The sequence below is a fragment of the Brachyhypopomus gauderio genome, chromosome 12, assembly GCF_052324685.1.
Source record: "Brachyhypopomus gauderio isolate BG-103 chromosome 12, BGAUD_0.2, whole genome shotgun sequence".
NCBI lineage: Eukaryota > Metazoa > Chordata > Actinopteri > Gymnotiformes > Hypopomidae > Brachyhypopomus > Brachyhypopomus gauderio.
Window position 1 is genome coordinate 14428948 of NC_135222.1, and position 15350 is coordinate 14444297.

Consider the following 15350-nt stretch of genomic DNA (forward strand, 5'->3'; position numbering starts at 1 on the left):
ACCTGAAGCCACAAGGCACTAAATCAAAATGTTACCATCTTACTATAAATTGCATGTGCATTAAGCATTAGCAATGCCTAAATAACTAAAGTGCTTTGACATCTATTTTTTTTTTTTTTTTTTTTGGGCCCACCTCCACCCCCCATCTTTGGAGGACAACTTTGTTTTAATATCAAATAATAAATCAAATAATAACAATTCTGTATAATAAAGTGAAGACAATTATTGGGGTTAGGTGGACCATGAGAGGATAAAATATAGAAAGAAAAGAAGGGAGAGAGAGAAAAAGAGAAAAGACAGAAGGGCGGGGAAGAAAAAAAAACATACATACATATATACAGATATATACATATATATACACATGCATATATATAAAAAAAAAATAAAAAAACCTACCAGCTCAAATGACCACTGCAAAGTAGAGCAGAAAGTGTACCCAAGACATACAGCACAAATGACTGATGTATATGTATGTATGAATGTGTGTTTATGTGCAACACAAAAGTGCAACATAGGACAAATGTACAGAATGTACTTGCCAGCGAGGGTAGAGAGCTGCGACAACTTCCCCCCAGAGGCCAGAGGTAGGCAGAGAAAGGCCCGGGAATCCCACCCGCCCTCGGCCCCCCCAGGAGCTGTGGAGTCCCAGGGCCGCACTTCCCGGTGACCCCCGCACGCCCGCCCCAGCCCGGGCGGGAAAGGGAGACCCCAGACAGCACCCCCCCAGCCAAGGAGTGCAGGTCCAGGGGAGCCAGAGGAAACAGAGCCCCCCCCCACCACGGGCCAGTAGCAAAGCCCCAGCGCCACGCGCCCCGGCAGGGCCCCCATCCCGCCGAGGAGTCCCGCGCCGCCCCGGACCACAACCGCCCCCATGCCGGAGCACCAATCCAGGCCCCGGAACCCCAAGGCACCCCTCCTCTGGAGTAGAGCAGTAATCACAGGGGAGCAGCCGGGAGAGGACCGAGCACAATAAGCCCCAGACCCAGAACCAACCGGCCCCACACATACATTCTTGCTTACATTCACCCCCATATATACCCCCCTACATACCTGCACACTACCCCTTATATACACCCTTACCATGTATACACCTACACCCATCCTTAAACACATATGTACGTGCTTTGACATCTTAACATATGAAAGGTCTAATAATAATCTGCCATACTGACATTGTGACGGGTAGGGAGTGTGAAATAAAATGGAAGCGATCATGCCAAGTCTCAGGGAAAAATGAGGGTTTAATGGAGAAAGTGCGCAAATCAAAATTCCGTGACATGCTCCGAATTAAAGATACAATGACCAGCAGTCAACTGGTACAAAGCCAAGACATATATAGACAAACAAATGACCGCGGGTCGAGGGCCCCGCCCACCTGAGGGACGAACACAACACCACAACAACAGGACAACTGCCGCTGTGGACGGAGGCGACCAGTAGGGGGCCCGCCGTAATGTGACAGACATCAAATACTGATTAGTGATCATATAATTTACTAAGTATGTGATTGTAATAATCTACTTATAATCTACATCATAACTAAAGCTTAATAACTAAACCTCTAGAACTGTCACTTCTGTTTGGTAGATAACAATCCACAGACACAGCCAGACACACAAGGGACACAAAGAGGAAATATCATAGTATGGCATTGTTGTTTCTGGTTGCTGTTTACTGCATATGTGGGATGCTAACTGTGATTACCACCATCCATCATGACTAATTTTACTTACATTTCAGGCAGCCAATCACAGCTGACCAATATGTATCATTGTCAGTGGATGCTGGAAGCTGTCTGGACCTGTTCCACACTTGAGGGACTGTTTGGCATATTTGCAGACATTCAAATGCAAAGCTGAAGGCATGGCTAGTCTCTGCCCACCTCCTCAATATCACCGACACGTCCACAGGTGCTTCTGGGTTGGTAGAGCATCACTGACCTTTGGCATCAGGGGTGGGGTTAGGGTAAGGGTTTGGACCAAGTCAGCACCTCGCACGAACTTCCGCAAACAGTGGAGGCGTTTATACTTGCCGCATCACATTCTGTGTAGTGTTCTCTGAAACTATGTGTGTTAGTATAAAGAAACACCCCTCAAAAACAATGGAAGGAACATTTACCTGACCAATTTTAATGTTGCTTTTTGTTACAGATTTGAAAAGTGATGGAATTTAGGCTAAATACTTGAAAATGTTTGAAATTGTAACTACTTTGCTTCACAACAAATAGCCATCTGAATGAACAGTTTTCTTGTATTACATTAACAAATACGAGCCTCTTGTAATTCCAGGACGAAACATGAGAGAACGTGCAGACTTTAAACATCCATTAAATAATGTGATAAAAAAGTGAATTCTTTTGAATCATTTCGAATATAGGTATAAATATTTAACTTAATTAAGTTTAACGTGCTAGGAAATATTGAAATGGACCAAGGTGGAGCTTTAATTCCACCTTGTAAAGGTGTATGAACCCTGCAAACATGACTTTGTCCATCGCGCTGAGGCGCGGTGTGCACGCAAAGTTACAAAATTCGAGAGGTGCACGACCTCGCGAATCAACAGCGCGCGAGGCCCTCACGCACGGGCAGAGCCACCGCGATTACGTAATTTTCGCCGTGCGGACCCCCGCGCTGCTCGCGCCGCGTCAAATATAAACCAGGCTTAAACCTAGCTTTAAAGCACTTCTACGGCACTTTCTGTGACGGGCAGGGTGAGCGAAAATAAATGGAAGCGATCACACCAAGTCTCAGGGAAATAGGATGGTTTAATATGTAAAGTGCGCAAACCAAAACCCGTGAACTGATCCGAATTAAGGATATAATAACCAGCAGTCAACTGGTACAAAGACAAGACATATATAGACGAACAAACGACCCTCAGGTGAGACGGATCGCGGGCTCCGCCCACCTGAGGAACGAACACAACACCACACCCACAGGACAAGCTGCTGCTGTAGACGGGGGCGACCAGTAGGGGGCCGCCGTACCGTGACACTTTCAAGGTCCATTTCATTATTTCCCAGCTGACTCAGGTTCTCTCTAAGCTCGGTTTCTGGAACGGAAAACCCTGAGTTTTCGTTAACTCTGAGTTTACTTACCCGGTTTCTTCACTGAATCCGCTTTCTGGAATACCCCTGTTCAGTCAGCTATTTGTTGTGAATCGAAATACAGTTACAATTTCAAGCATTTTCAAGTACTTTAGCCAACATTCCAGCACTTTTCAAACCTGGAACCAGGGCTCTCAAGTTTTGAATTAATTTCAGAGTGTGAGAGTCGGTGGCGAACGTAAGTTGTCGAGTGGGGGGGTGGGGGGGCTGGCGAACGTAAGTTGTCGAGCGGGGGGGGTGGGGGGTGGGGCGTTGTTGTTGTATTTCGCGATCGATCGCCAGTGGAGGGCGACATATATATATGGATCAGAGGTAAATAAACTAGATTTTATTTTTTTATTTTTTCGCCGTGTGAAATCGGAAGTGTGGCGTGAGAGCGTGTGAAGACGGTAAAATGCGTGTATCACACGCTCAATGCGTGAGACTTGAGAACACTGCCTGGAACACAATTCACAATTATAATTTGTCACGTAAATGTTCCGCCGTTCGCGGAGGTTCGTGCGAGGGGTGCGGAGTTGCGCTCTACGTTCACTCGTGAAAGTATACATTTTGCCTTAACTTGTCGCTGATCACCTACAGTGTTTCTTGCACAGCTCACACACAAGCACGTACATCCACACGGAATTAACAAAAACGTAGCGCTTTCAAAATAAAAGCGTCACAGTTGTATTGCACGCACGACATAGATATTTGTTAAATTTATGATTGGCCTCTCGCAGGCCGGACAGGGACGCACAACGGGCCGGATGTGGCCTGCGGGCCGTAGTTTGCCCAGGTCTGGGCTAGGGCTAGGGCTAGTGTTAGGTTAGGGTTAAGGTTAGGATTAGTTTTAATGTTAGTGTTAGGTTTTGGGCCAGGTCAGGAGGGATTGAATGGTTGGTATGTTCCGTTGATTCACACATGGTTAAATCACATGGAATCCAGTATACTGGACAGTGACTGAAATGCTACACCTGAGCTGGTGCAACATTAGACGAGGGCTGTAGAACTCCACCTCCCTTCACGAGGGCTGTAGAACTCCACCTCCCTTCCTGACGGCTGTAGAATTCCACCTTCTTTCACAAGGGCTTGTTTATTAACATGTTTATTAACATTAAAATCCTGGTCTCTAGCTTTACCATAATGAGTCTTTGCTCTGTCAGAGTTGACCCTGTGGGGTCGACGTCTTCTGCCAGGCAGTAGCAGTCCGAGGTAGTGCTTTGTCTACATCTCCAGAAGAAGCCGTCCCCCACGTGCTGTGAAAACAGACAGCAGAAAGTCAAACACCACCCCCATGTGTGATATGACAGACAGTAGAATGTCTCCAAGAGAAGCCGTCTCCCATGTGTGATGTGAAGACAGACAGTAGAGGGTCTCCAACAGAAGCTGCCCCCATGTGTGCTGCTTCCCCTTAGGGCTTCTGGGTTTATTCTTGGCCTTCCTGTCGCTTTCTAAAGACTCCACGTGGCAACTGAGGTATGGAGGTACGTGCAGCTTGTCCTCTTGTCCTTCCCGCTTCCGTGCTGGATTTCTGAGGTAAGTCAACATCAGTGTGTCTTAATGCTGTATCTGCACATTCCTACCTCACAGTCATATCAGCATATTAGCCACTCATACTGCTATATGCTAGTTTGTATATGCTTATTGTTTATGCTTCATTCTTGAGTTTTGGCATCTGTATAAATGTACAGGCTGCTGGGTAGAAGAGCGATTAAAGGTCCGGATCAGCTACAGCTGTGTCTGCCCCTTACTGCCCCAACCCCTGCTCTGTGTGGTACTGCTCCAAAACAATGTAGTTTATTTTAAACTGGTGCTATGGTATCACATCTTCACTCTGTGATACCTCTCCACCTGCTGGATGGGTGTGGAACTACACACAGATGGAAAAATAAACACAAAAAACATGAGCTGTCTCCCTGAGAGTGCTTGGATCTTCTATAACCTAAACCATGCACAGTACCACTAGGTGGCACTGTTGACTCAGTGATGCCACAGAGTCTATGCTCAATGAGTCAGAGGGGAGTCAGAGGAACAGGAACATCTCAAACTTCTCCTGCTTTACCTGTTTTTATTGTTATCATGTTTGTTTCTGGGTCACTGGTATGTTTCCGCGTCTAATGGAGGCATCTTTACGGAAATCATGCTAAATCTATTATTAGGAGACAGGGCACTGAATGTGGGATGTGCTTGTGTTTGTTTGTTACATAGACACAGCAGGAGAGAGAGAGAGAGAGAGAGAGAGAGAGAGAGAGAGAGGGAGAGAAAGAGAGAAAGAAAGAGAGAGCATGTTGGGAGAGAGAGCAAGATACAGCAGGAAAGAGGGAAGAGATGTAGAGAGAGGGGAGAGATGGGGAGAGAGAGAGAGAGAGAGAGAGAGAGAGAGAGTGGGAGGGAGAGAGAGATAGATAGAGAGAGAGAAAGAGAGAGAGAGAGAGATATTGGGAGGGAGGTATAAAGACCAGCTTACAAAGAAGACGGCATAACGCTCCTATTTCCAACAGTGTGCCGTTACGTGACAGACACTGTGCTAATGACTCTGCTTTCCTGGACCAGAGCCTCTGCTCTCTCAGAGTGTCTGGAGCCATGTCCATCCTGGCCGCGTCCTCAGGTTAGCAGCCCTGGCTGGAGGACCTCGCAGACAGGAGGAGGACGAAGATGTGGGAGAGCTAACAGACCCACTCCTTTAATGCCCTGCCAGTCGAACAGCAGTCAGCAGCATCAAAGCTTCGCCATGACATGCTAAAAGGATCCTGGGGAAGGCTGGATATACGGAGACAGGAGTGAGCTGTGTCCCTGAGCAACAGGCTGCATATGGGGCAGATACGGGGCAGATATGAGGGGGATTTGGGGCAGATACGAAACAGATATGAGGGGGATTTGGGGCAGATACGAGGCAGATATGAGGCTGATATGAGGCTGATATGAGGTGGATATGAGGCAGATATGAAGTGGATATGAGGTTGATGTGAAACAGATACAAGGCAGATATAAGGCAGATCCTGGGAAGATACGAGGCAGGTTTGAGGCAGATACGAGGCAGGTTTGAGGCGGTGTGCATGCGGGGGGGTGGGGGGGTGGGTTGGGGTTGCTGAGTGTCAGCGAGACACTTCTGCTTTGCTTTGACAGCTCATAGTTATGGGCGACACTGATGAGTGATGACAGTCATGGCCTCAGTCCCAGGACTACTACAGTCACACACACACACACACACACACACACACACACACACACACACACACACACACACACACATTCACACATGCCAACACACACACACACACACACATTCACATATGCACAATCACACACGCACACACACATTCACACACGCCAACACACACACACACACACACACATGCACAATCACACACACACACACACATGCACATTCACACATGCCTAGCTTCAGTCAGACACACACACACACACAATCATGTACACAATCACACAAAAAACATTCACAAACACACACAAACATGCACACAATCATGTACACAATCACACAAAATACACACACACAATCACACACAATCATGTACACAATCACACACAATCACACAAATATGCACACAATCACACACAAACACATGCACTTGTGCTTAAAATAGCCTCAACAATCTGCCTGTGAGCACTAGAGTTGTACAGTCATGTGAAACATAAAAGCCAACCTCTTTGAATTCTATGGCCTTACTTATCAGGACATCTTAAAAACTGTCTGGGCCTTAGCAGGTCCTAAAATTAGCTGAATACATGGTCAAATTATTAAAACCACATGGCAAATGATTCAAGGATTCAAGGAGACTTTATTGTCATTCACATCACATGTGGTACATGAGGTGGAACAAAATTTAGAACCCAAGGTCCCAGCAACATGTAATGACAACATGTCATTATAAAAACAGAACTAGACAACCAGGCCAAAACACAGACACATTAACAAAGTCCAGCCTATAGCCTAACTGCGGCTAATCAACCGGCCTTGATGAACATTAATTAACATGTTGGACGTCTGCTGGTCTGAGAAGGCTCAGAAGAACATTCCCAAACTATCTAAAGTCCATGTACAGTGAATAAGATTAATCTGGAGTGGACATTCACCCCCAAAGCCATTCAGGGTTCATAGAATCTGCAATTAGCCCCATGAGCTACATCTGAGACTCTACAGGCCTCAGTTAACACATCAACTGTTCAAGTTCTTGACAGCACAATTAGAAAAATACTTGAAGGAATAAGAAAGCTTGTTTGGAGGGGTTGCCAGGAGACAGCTTCTTCTTTCTAAAAAGAACGTGGCAGCAGAGTTTCAGTTTGCCAAGTCACAAGACATCTGGACCAGCGTCCCTCAGACAGACGAGTCCAGAGTCGAGATGTTTGGCCATAATTCACAGAGCTCAAAAGTTCAGCCCTCTTTCAACCCAACTGACATGTTGTGGCAGGGTCTTGAGGGATCTACATAAATGAATGGCCACAAACCTCAAAGAACTGAAGCATCGTTGTACGGAAGAGTGGACAAAATCTCCTCCAGAACCACCATGGAGTGCAACTGCTTCAAGTTGCTGCTGCTAAATGTGATTCTACAAAATACTGATTCACAGGAAGAACTTAATTGTTCACACATGGCTCCTCCATTCTGGCTTCATCTTTGTTAAATATATGATGGTGTGGGGAAATCTGTTGTTTTGCTCTTCATCTGACGTTTTATTTGCCAAATTTTAAGACCCTAAGAACCAGATGTTTTTTAATTATGTCCTGGTATGTACAAGCATGCCTTTCAAAGAGTGTGTGCTTTGGGTTTCATATACCTGTATATGGAGGTATCGTAGCTGGACTGTCATTATACCATATGAGTGATCAGAGGGGTATAAAATGTCTAAGCCAGCAGGATTTGAGTTCCGTGTCCAGTCATGGATTTTGCAATTATGGGTATAATTGAACGGTTAATGTAGGTGACTGACCGTCTTCACATCTGACTCCCAGGTGAGGGGGGGGGGTGGTTCTCTGCTACCACCCAGGCTGACCTGAATATAAACATCCAACATCACAAATGAGCAACTAGTGATCTGACGTGCGGGGTATCGTAATGGGTTTTCATTCGTTGGGTAAGCTGACCAGTGCTGTGACCATCACATATGTGGAGGATCTGCATGGGCCAGATGTTGAGTTAGTCCACAGTGATCACAGCAGCTTTCTAGGAACCAAATAACACTTTACAATCACTCACAGCTTTTCATACAATCACTTACAGCAGTCTCTCAACCAGGGACTGGACCAGGCGCAGGGGAGAGAGGACACCACCAGGACAGAGCACCATCCACCACTGGGCATGCAGACACACAATCACACACACACACACACACACACACACACACACACACACACACACACACACACACACACACACACACACACACACTAGGACAACTTAATTAGACATACAGACATAGACAATAATTTACACATGCACACAATTTATTCAGGAGAGTGAGTTGACCTAACCTTTTGGACTGTGGGAGGACACCAGACACCCTAGAGGAAAGATTGTCTGGAGAGAACATGGAAACTCCACCCAGATAGGGACACAGACCCGAGACCCAGGGCTGAGAGACACTATATTGCCCAACATTGCAAAACAGTAACAGTACAAAAATACACTTTGGAACATTACAAAGCTCATGTCAGCTCAACATAGCATGGGCCACAATGACAACAACCTCTCCAGACATGTGTTTGTGTGTGTAAATATAACCCAAAAACTGTGACATACAGCAATTACAGGCTTGTATTCGCACAAATGAGACAATTACAATGGGTCTGTTTTGTTACTAATTCACTAATGTGCAGTTTGATCTCTAAAAAGCATTGCAACCATTTTAATGCAAAAATTCCAACATTCTCTTCCTAACAATTTTACTGCAAAAAATTACAAATTCTGTTTCTATTTTTGCTTTATTTATATTTCTTCACTCCCTTGCCTGGACTCTTGTGTCAGAGGATTTAGTAGAGGTTTTTTTTAGTAGAGGTTTTGTCATTTAGTTGTTATTTATTGTTGTTTACTCAAGGCTGTGTTGTTTGTGTTGTTTAGTTGAGGCTGTGTTGTTTAATCAAGGCTGTGTTGTTTAGTTGAGGCTGTGTTGTTTGGTCAAGGCTGTGTTGTTTTGTCAAAGCTGTGTTATTTAGTTGAGGCTGTGTCATTTAGTCGGGATTGTGTCGGATAGTTGAGCCTTAACCATGGCCGGTTTAACTTCCTCTGCTTCCTTCTCTGGACAGCGTTTTTGGGGATGGGAGGGTGTAGTCTGACTGTGGCTCTTTTCACTCTACCCCCCCACAGCGGTTCCAATCCCAGTGAAATCAGCGACCGAGTGCAGTCAGCTGCCCGCATTCCCTCAGCGCCCTCTGCTGGCCCATAATGTATGCGTATCCAGTCCATCCCCATTATGACACAGCACTGTGTTTGAGGCAGCCAACCAGCCAGTGACTTTGGCACCCTGGCACCGTGGGGCGTGTCCAGGACAGTCCAGCCCCGCCCACCCCTTCACCACGATTGGAGTGGGGAATAGAAGGAGACAGGTGTCAGGAAGCATCATGGAGCACGCTTCACCGGACGCCACCTACCTGGGGATTGGCCTGTCTGAGGATCCTCGCCCAGGCAAGGCAGCATCACGCCATCCCAGCAGGGAGCATAGCTCACACACACACACACACACACACACACACACACACACACACACACACACACACACACACACACACACACACACACATAGTGTTTCAACTATAGCATAACATATTTGAGAACTAGACCAGACAGCTAAGGTTGTGCTCACCATACACAGCTTTCTATGTCATCCACCTTCCGATTTAGACCAAACAACCTGCATGTTTCCAAATGTCATCATCCTAAAGCAAATCAGTCTGATAACACCAGCGGATGTAACAGAGACACATACACAGAGTAGTGTAATTCAGCCCAGATGAGCCTGGGAACTAAACCTTGCTTAGGCCCAGTTATGGTCCCGGAAAGTAAGAAATATTCTTTGTAAATGATTTCGCAATGTCTGTAGATGTTAATAAAAGTAATTCTCAGTTCGAGGAGAAAATTACTGACTGAGAGTTCTACATTTGCCTTTGAGCTGTGTCACTCAAAGCCAAGTTAACTTCGAGGTTCTGAGTGACGGATATCAGGGCGGAGATCCTACTGCCTGTGAGCCCCTCAGGCCCCCGCTGTGCCGTCAGAGACGGGAGGCGTGCAGCGTCTCGGGGGACAGCGCTGCCTGGGTCGGGTGTGGCCATGGAGGAAGACACGTTCGGAACAGATAACTCCCAGAAGCCCCTTCTTCTCTCTGCTCTGGTAACAGGTAGCAGAATAATGGGGTGAGCAGCTGAGAACTGAAGTGAGAAAGAACCAGATGAGTGAGAGAGTGAGACAAGCAGAGAGTACACAGAGTACACACACACGCACACGCACGCTCAGACACACACACTCTCACTCAGACACACACACACGCTCAGGCACACACACACACACACAGACACACACACACACACACACACACACACACACACACACACACACACACACTCAAACACACACACACACACACACACACTCACTCAGACACAGACACACTCACACAGACACACACCCTCTACAGCTACCCTTCCACAACCATTTGTTGGGCATGAGTGCAAGACTGCACACCTACATATAACCAATGCTGATTGTGTACACCCACACACACACACACACACACACACACACACACACATACAAACACACACACCTTCAGTTAACCTTTGTGTGTAGCCACATACACAAACACACACACACACTCACACACACACACGCACACACACAAACACACACCTGTCCACTCGCGTCCTGTCACGTCCTGCTCGCCCTGCCTGAGCCATCGCACCTCAGCCGTCCTTACAGCGTGTCTTGCGTCATCGGAGACATTTATTCATGCACTCGGACTATGCAGTCTTGCTCCTTAGAGTTCTAGCTGCTTATGTAACCAATGTTTACATGTAATGGGGAGCTAGAGTGCAGATGCCCGAAGGTGTCACGCCGTTTAGCAGAGGGAAGAGGACAGCCAGAATCTGCAGAGTGCCACTCGCACTCAGGGACTCTGGTTCCGTCTCCTGGACTGGACTTCAGTCTCCTGGACTGGACTTTAGTCTGCTGGACTGGACTTCAGTCTCCTGGACTTTGTCACTTTGAGAACCAAGCTTAAGCCCCAACTGCAAACGTCTTTCAGTGTGTGTGTGTGTGTGTGTGTGTGTGTGTGTGTGTGTGTATGTGATGTATATCCGATACACACTGTGCACCCAATGATGAAATGCCCCATGTTTTAATGTTTGATACTGTACTAAGGATGAGCCTTGTCCTTAGTATCACTGACCCCTGACCTTAATGTCAATGAACCCTGACCTCAGACCTTGGAAAACCCATACTGGAACTAAATGAGATGGAGTCCGGTTTGATGTGACAGAAGCAAGCTCAGTGTGTAGAGTGTTTCCTCAGTTCTGTCACTCTCAGTCCAGGCCTAAGAATCCCAAACCAGGTTTGTGTAATCAGTAAATAAGCATTCAGCGGTTATTCAGCACAATGGACACACTTCTCATGCACATGCAAGTCACATGTTAGAGGTGTTCTGCTGGGCTAGCTTCACCCGATCCAGCCCAGGAAGGTCACTTGACTCCCAGGTAAGTTGCTATAAAGGGGACGGCGCTCCACCAGGTCTGGTTTTGATGTTTGACCGCACTGAGAACGGTGCGGGCCCATACCTTCAGACACATGCATTATAAATACCAACAAGTCAGAATCAATCATTTGCTTTCAGTGAATCCTTACAGTACATGAACTTTGCATGCTACAAAACAAATCTAAAGAAAGCCACACCAACTCGGAATCCGCCATGACACCTTTACTTTACTGGAGTCTACCTACAGTAAACCTCTTAATGGCCTGACTATTCATTTCAAAATCACAAAATAATATATATTTTTTCAGTTTATGCCATAGACATAGTGGGACAAACAATGATTTGTGCCTTTATTAAAACTTTTGAATACACTTTAATATGAAAATATACCTGCCATATATTCGCCTTTTTATTATGAAATGAGCAGAGACTGTACAACCTTGGCATGCACACTGAAATGGTCTCTTCAAACACTGTTATTTTCAAAATGAGCCCCTATTATCTTTAAACACAAGCATCTCAGTGCATTAGCAACCTGCCTCTCCACTGTAATAGCCTAATTTTGTTTCGCATGATCAGTGCATGTGCTATGCGGCTCAGGAAAGAGAGGGTTTTGTGTTCTCCGGATATGATGTCCCTGCTGTTTGAGCCAGTGACACTAAAAGATGGAATAAGCCATTTCAGGTGAAATTTCAGAATAACATTCAGGAGCCAGAGCTGCAGAATGAAGTGTAGAGGAATCAGCAGCCCTACAGGGGGCGCACTCCTCACTCTTTTCCCACTGCAGCTCTGACCTCCACCAGCAAAATGGCAGTGGCTGAAGACTTTACAGATGAGACTATGAGTTAACCCACCCGTACCAGTAAATCCAGCTATATACCACTCAGAGTTATTCAGTCAATCCAGCTATCCCGCTAACACTTTTCCCAACTAGATCAGTTAATCCAGATATGTGTCATCCCAGCCATCTCACTTGGTGCCTGGCAATGTTATGATTGATGTTATTATGTTAATGTTATAACGAATGTTATTATGTCAAAGTTATTGTTTGTTATGTCAGTGTCATTCTAGACCTAGATTCTAGATTCTAGAACTAGATTCTGTTCTTATTGTTATGTTCTTATTATTACAAAATTACTGAAAACAACAGCCGGTCTAATGGGTTGAGAAGTGTTTTTCTGAATGACTCAGACACAAGAGCCATTTTATAAGTGGCAGTTGACTGTAATGAGAGAGCTTCTCCAGAGTGTGTGGTGGAGTCAGGATCACTGAGTCAGGACCACAGAGTCAGGATCACTGAGTCAGGATCACAGAGTCAGGATCCCTGTCTCAGCTTCCCTGAGTTAGGATCACTGTGTCAGGTTCACTGAGTCAATCAATCAATCAATCAATCAATCAATCAATCAAAATTGATTTATATAACACTCTTTACAACAGTTGTTGTCACAAAGCAGTTTTACAAGTGTCCGAGTACAAGCCCCCAGTGAGCAAGCCAAGGGCAACAGTGGCAAGGAAAAACTCCCTAAGAGCATGAGGAAGAAAACTTGAGAGGAACCAAGACTCAGGGGGGGAACTCAACCTCCTCTGACCGACGCCAGTCACCATAACAACAATTAAAGAGATAGAAAATCAAAGAAAATATGGGAAGGATAAATTCCATCTTGGTGTGTATTTATATATGAGTTCTCTATGTAATTCCTATTTAGTCCTAAATGTCTTGATAGTTGGTAATAGTAGTCATAGCAGGGGAGAATTTGGGGCGATGAGAGGGTCCAGGGCAGTGGGTTTTTCTTTCATCCACACTGGTTAGTCAGGGCAATGGGTTGATCGTCCATCATATCTGGTTAGGCAGGAGGTGGCTGGCCCAGGATGGATCTCTGGAAAGTCTTGTCTCTCCTCATCTCAGTGTTCCTCGAGTAGGCGGGCAGCCATGTGGAGAAGATAAAACGGAAAATTTGCTCTGTATGAGGTCATATATGGGACAGATGAAATTATAAACATTTCTGGAGTGTGGCAGCAACTCTGGCATAAAATTAAATGATTACAGCCTTGATGAAAATGCTGAACCAGAAGGTAACAGACTTGGAAGCATTCTGAGACATTGGCATCCATCCACTGCACTTCGGTCAACGAACTTGAGTGACCACGTGCAGTGACAGGATGACAGCACCAGCGCCCCAGTTTACCATAAAACCCTTCACCTATGAACCCCTGGATCTGTACCTTTATCTAAGGGGGCATATTAGTCATCAAATGCTAAACTAAATAAGTAGGTTTTCAACCTAAACTTAAAGATTGAGACTGTGTCCTGGATGCATTCTGGAAGGTTATTCTAAAGCTGGGGGGTCTTATAAGAAAATGCTCTTCCCCCTGTTGTTACCTTATTAATTGTTGGAACTAATAAGAGGCCAGCACCTTGTGATCTGAGTGGAAGTGGGGGTTCATATTATGAAATAAGTTCCTGGGGGTAATCAGGAGCAAGCCCGTACAGTGCTTTATAAGTCAATAGAAGAATTTTTAAATCAATACAGAATTTAACTGGGAGCCAATGCAGGGATGATAGGACTAGTGTGATATGGTCAATTTTTTTAGTTCTAGTCAGAACCCTGACTGCTGCATTTTAAACTATTTGAAGTTTATTTAGATTCTTAATTGAGCATCCTGACAGTAATGAGTTACAGTAGTCTAATCTGGAGCTAACAAAGGCATGTACCAGTTTTTCTGCATCATGCTGTGATAATATATTTCTTAGCTTGGCAATGTTGTGGAGATGTAGAAAAGCTATCGGTGAGGTTGGTGAGAGTCGAGTATGACACTGAGATCAGAAGGAGAACTTCTGTTTTGTCCCCATTAAGTTGGAGGAAGTTTAGCAACATCCAGCATTTAACATCTCTTAGGCAGACCTCAATTTTTCTTAAACTATGATTGTCATCAGGTTTGGCTGATATGTCAAGTTGAGTGTCATCTGCATAGCAGTGAAAGTTGACGCCATGTTTGTTTATAACTATGCCCAATGGTAGCATATATAATGTAAATAATAGTGGTCCTAAGATGGAGCCTTGTGGGACTCCATATTTCACTTTTGTGCATTTGGGGGCAGTCATGGTCTGGTGGTAGGGAACTGGTCTTGTGACCGGTGGGTCATGGGTTTGATTCCTAGGCCTAAGGCCATGACTGAGTTGGCCTTGAGCAAGGCACCTAACCCCAACTGCTCCCTGGGCTAGAGCTAGGGCTCCCCACCACTCTGGGCATGTGTGCACCACAGCCCCCTAGTAATCACTAGTGTGTATGTGTGTGTGTGGTCTAACTGCACAGATGGGTAAAAAGTGGAGGACAAATTTCGATTGCGGTGAAAAAATCACAATTGACAAATATGGCACATTTACATTTTGGACGGAATATTATTGAGCTCTATAAACTGATAGCGATTAGTTAAGTAAGAATTAAACCATGAACGTGCTGTGCCTGAAATTACAACCCAGCTTTCTAACCATTCTAGCAAGATCCTGGGATCTATTGTGTCGAAATCTGCACTAAGATCTAGAAGTACTAGCAGAGATACA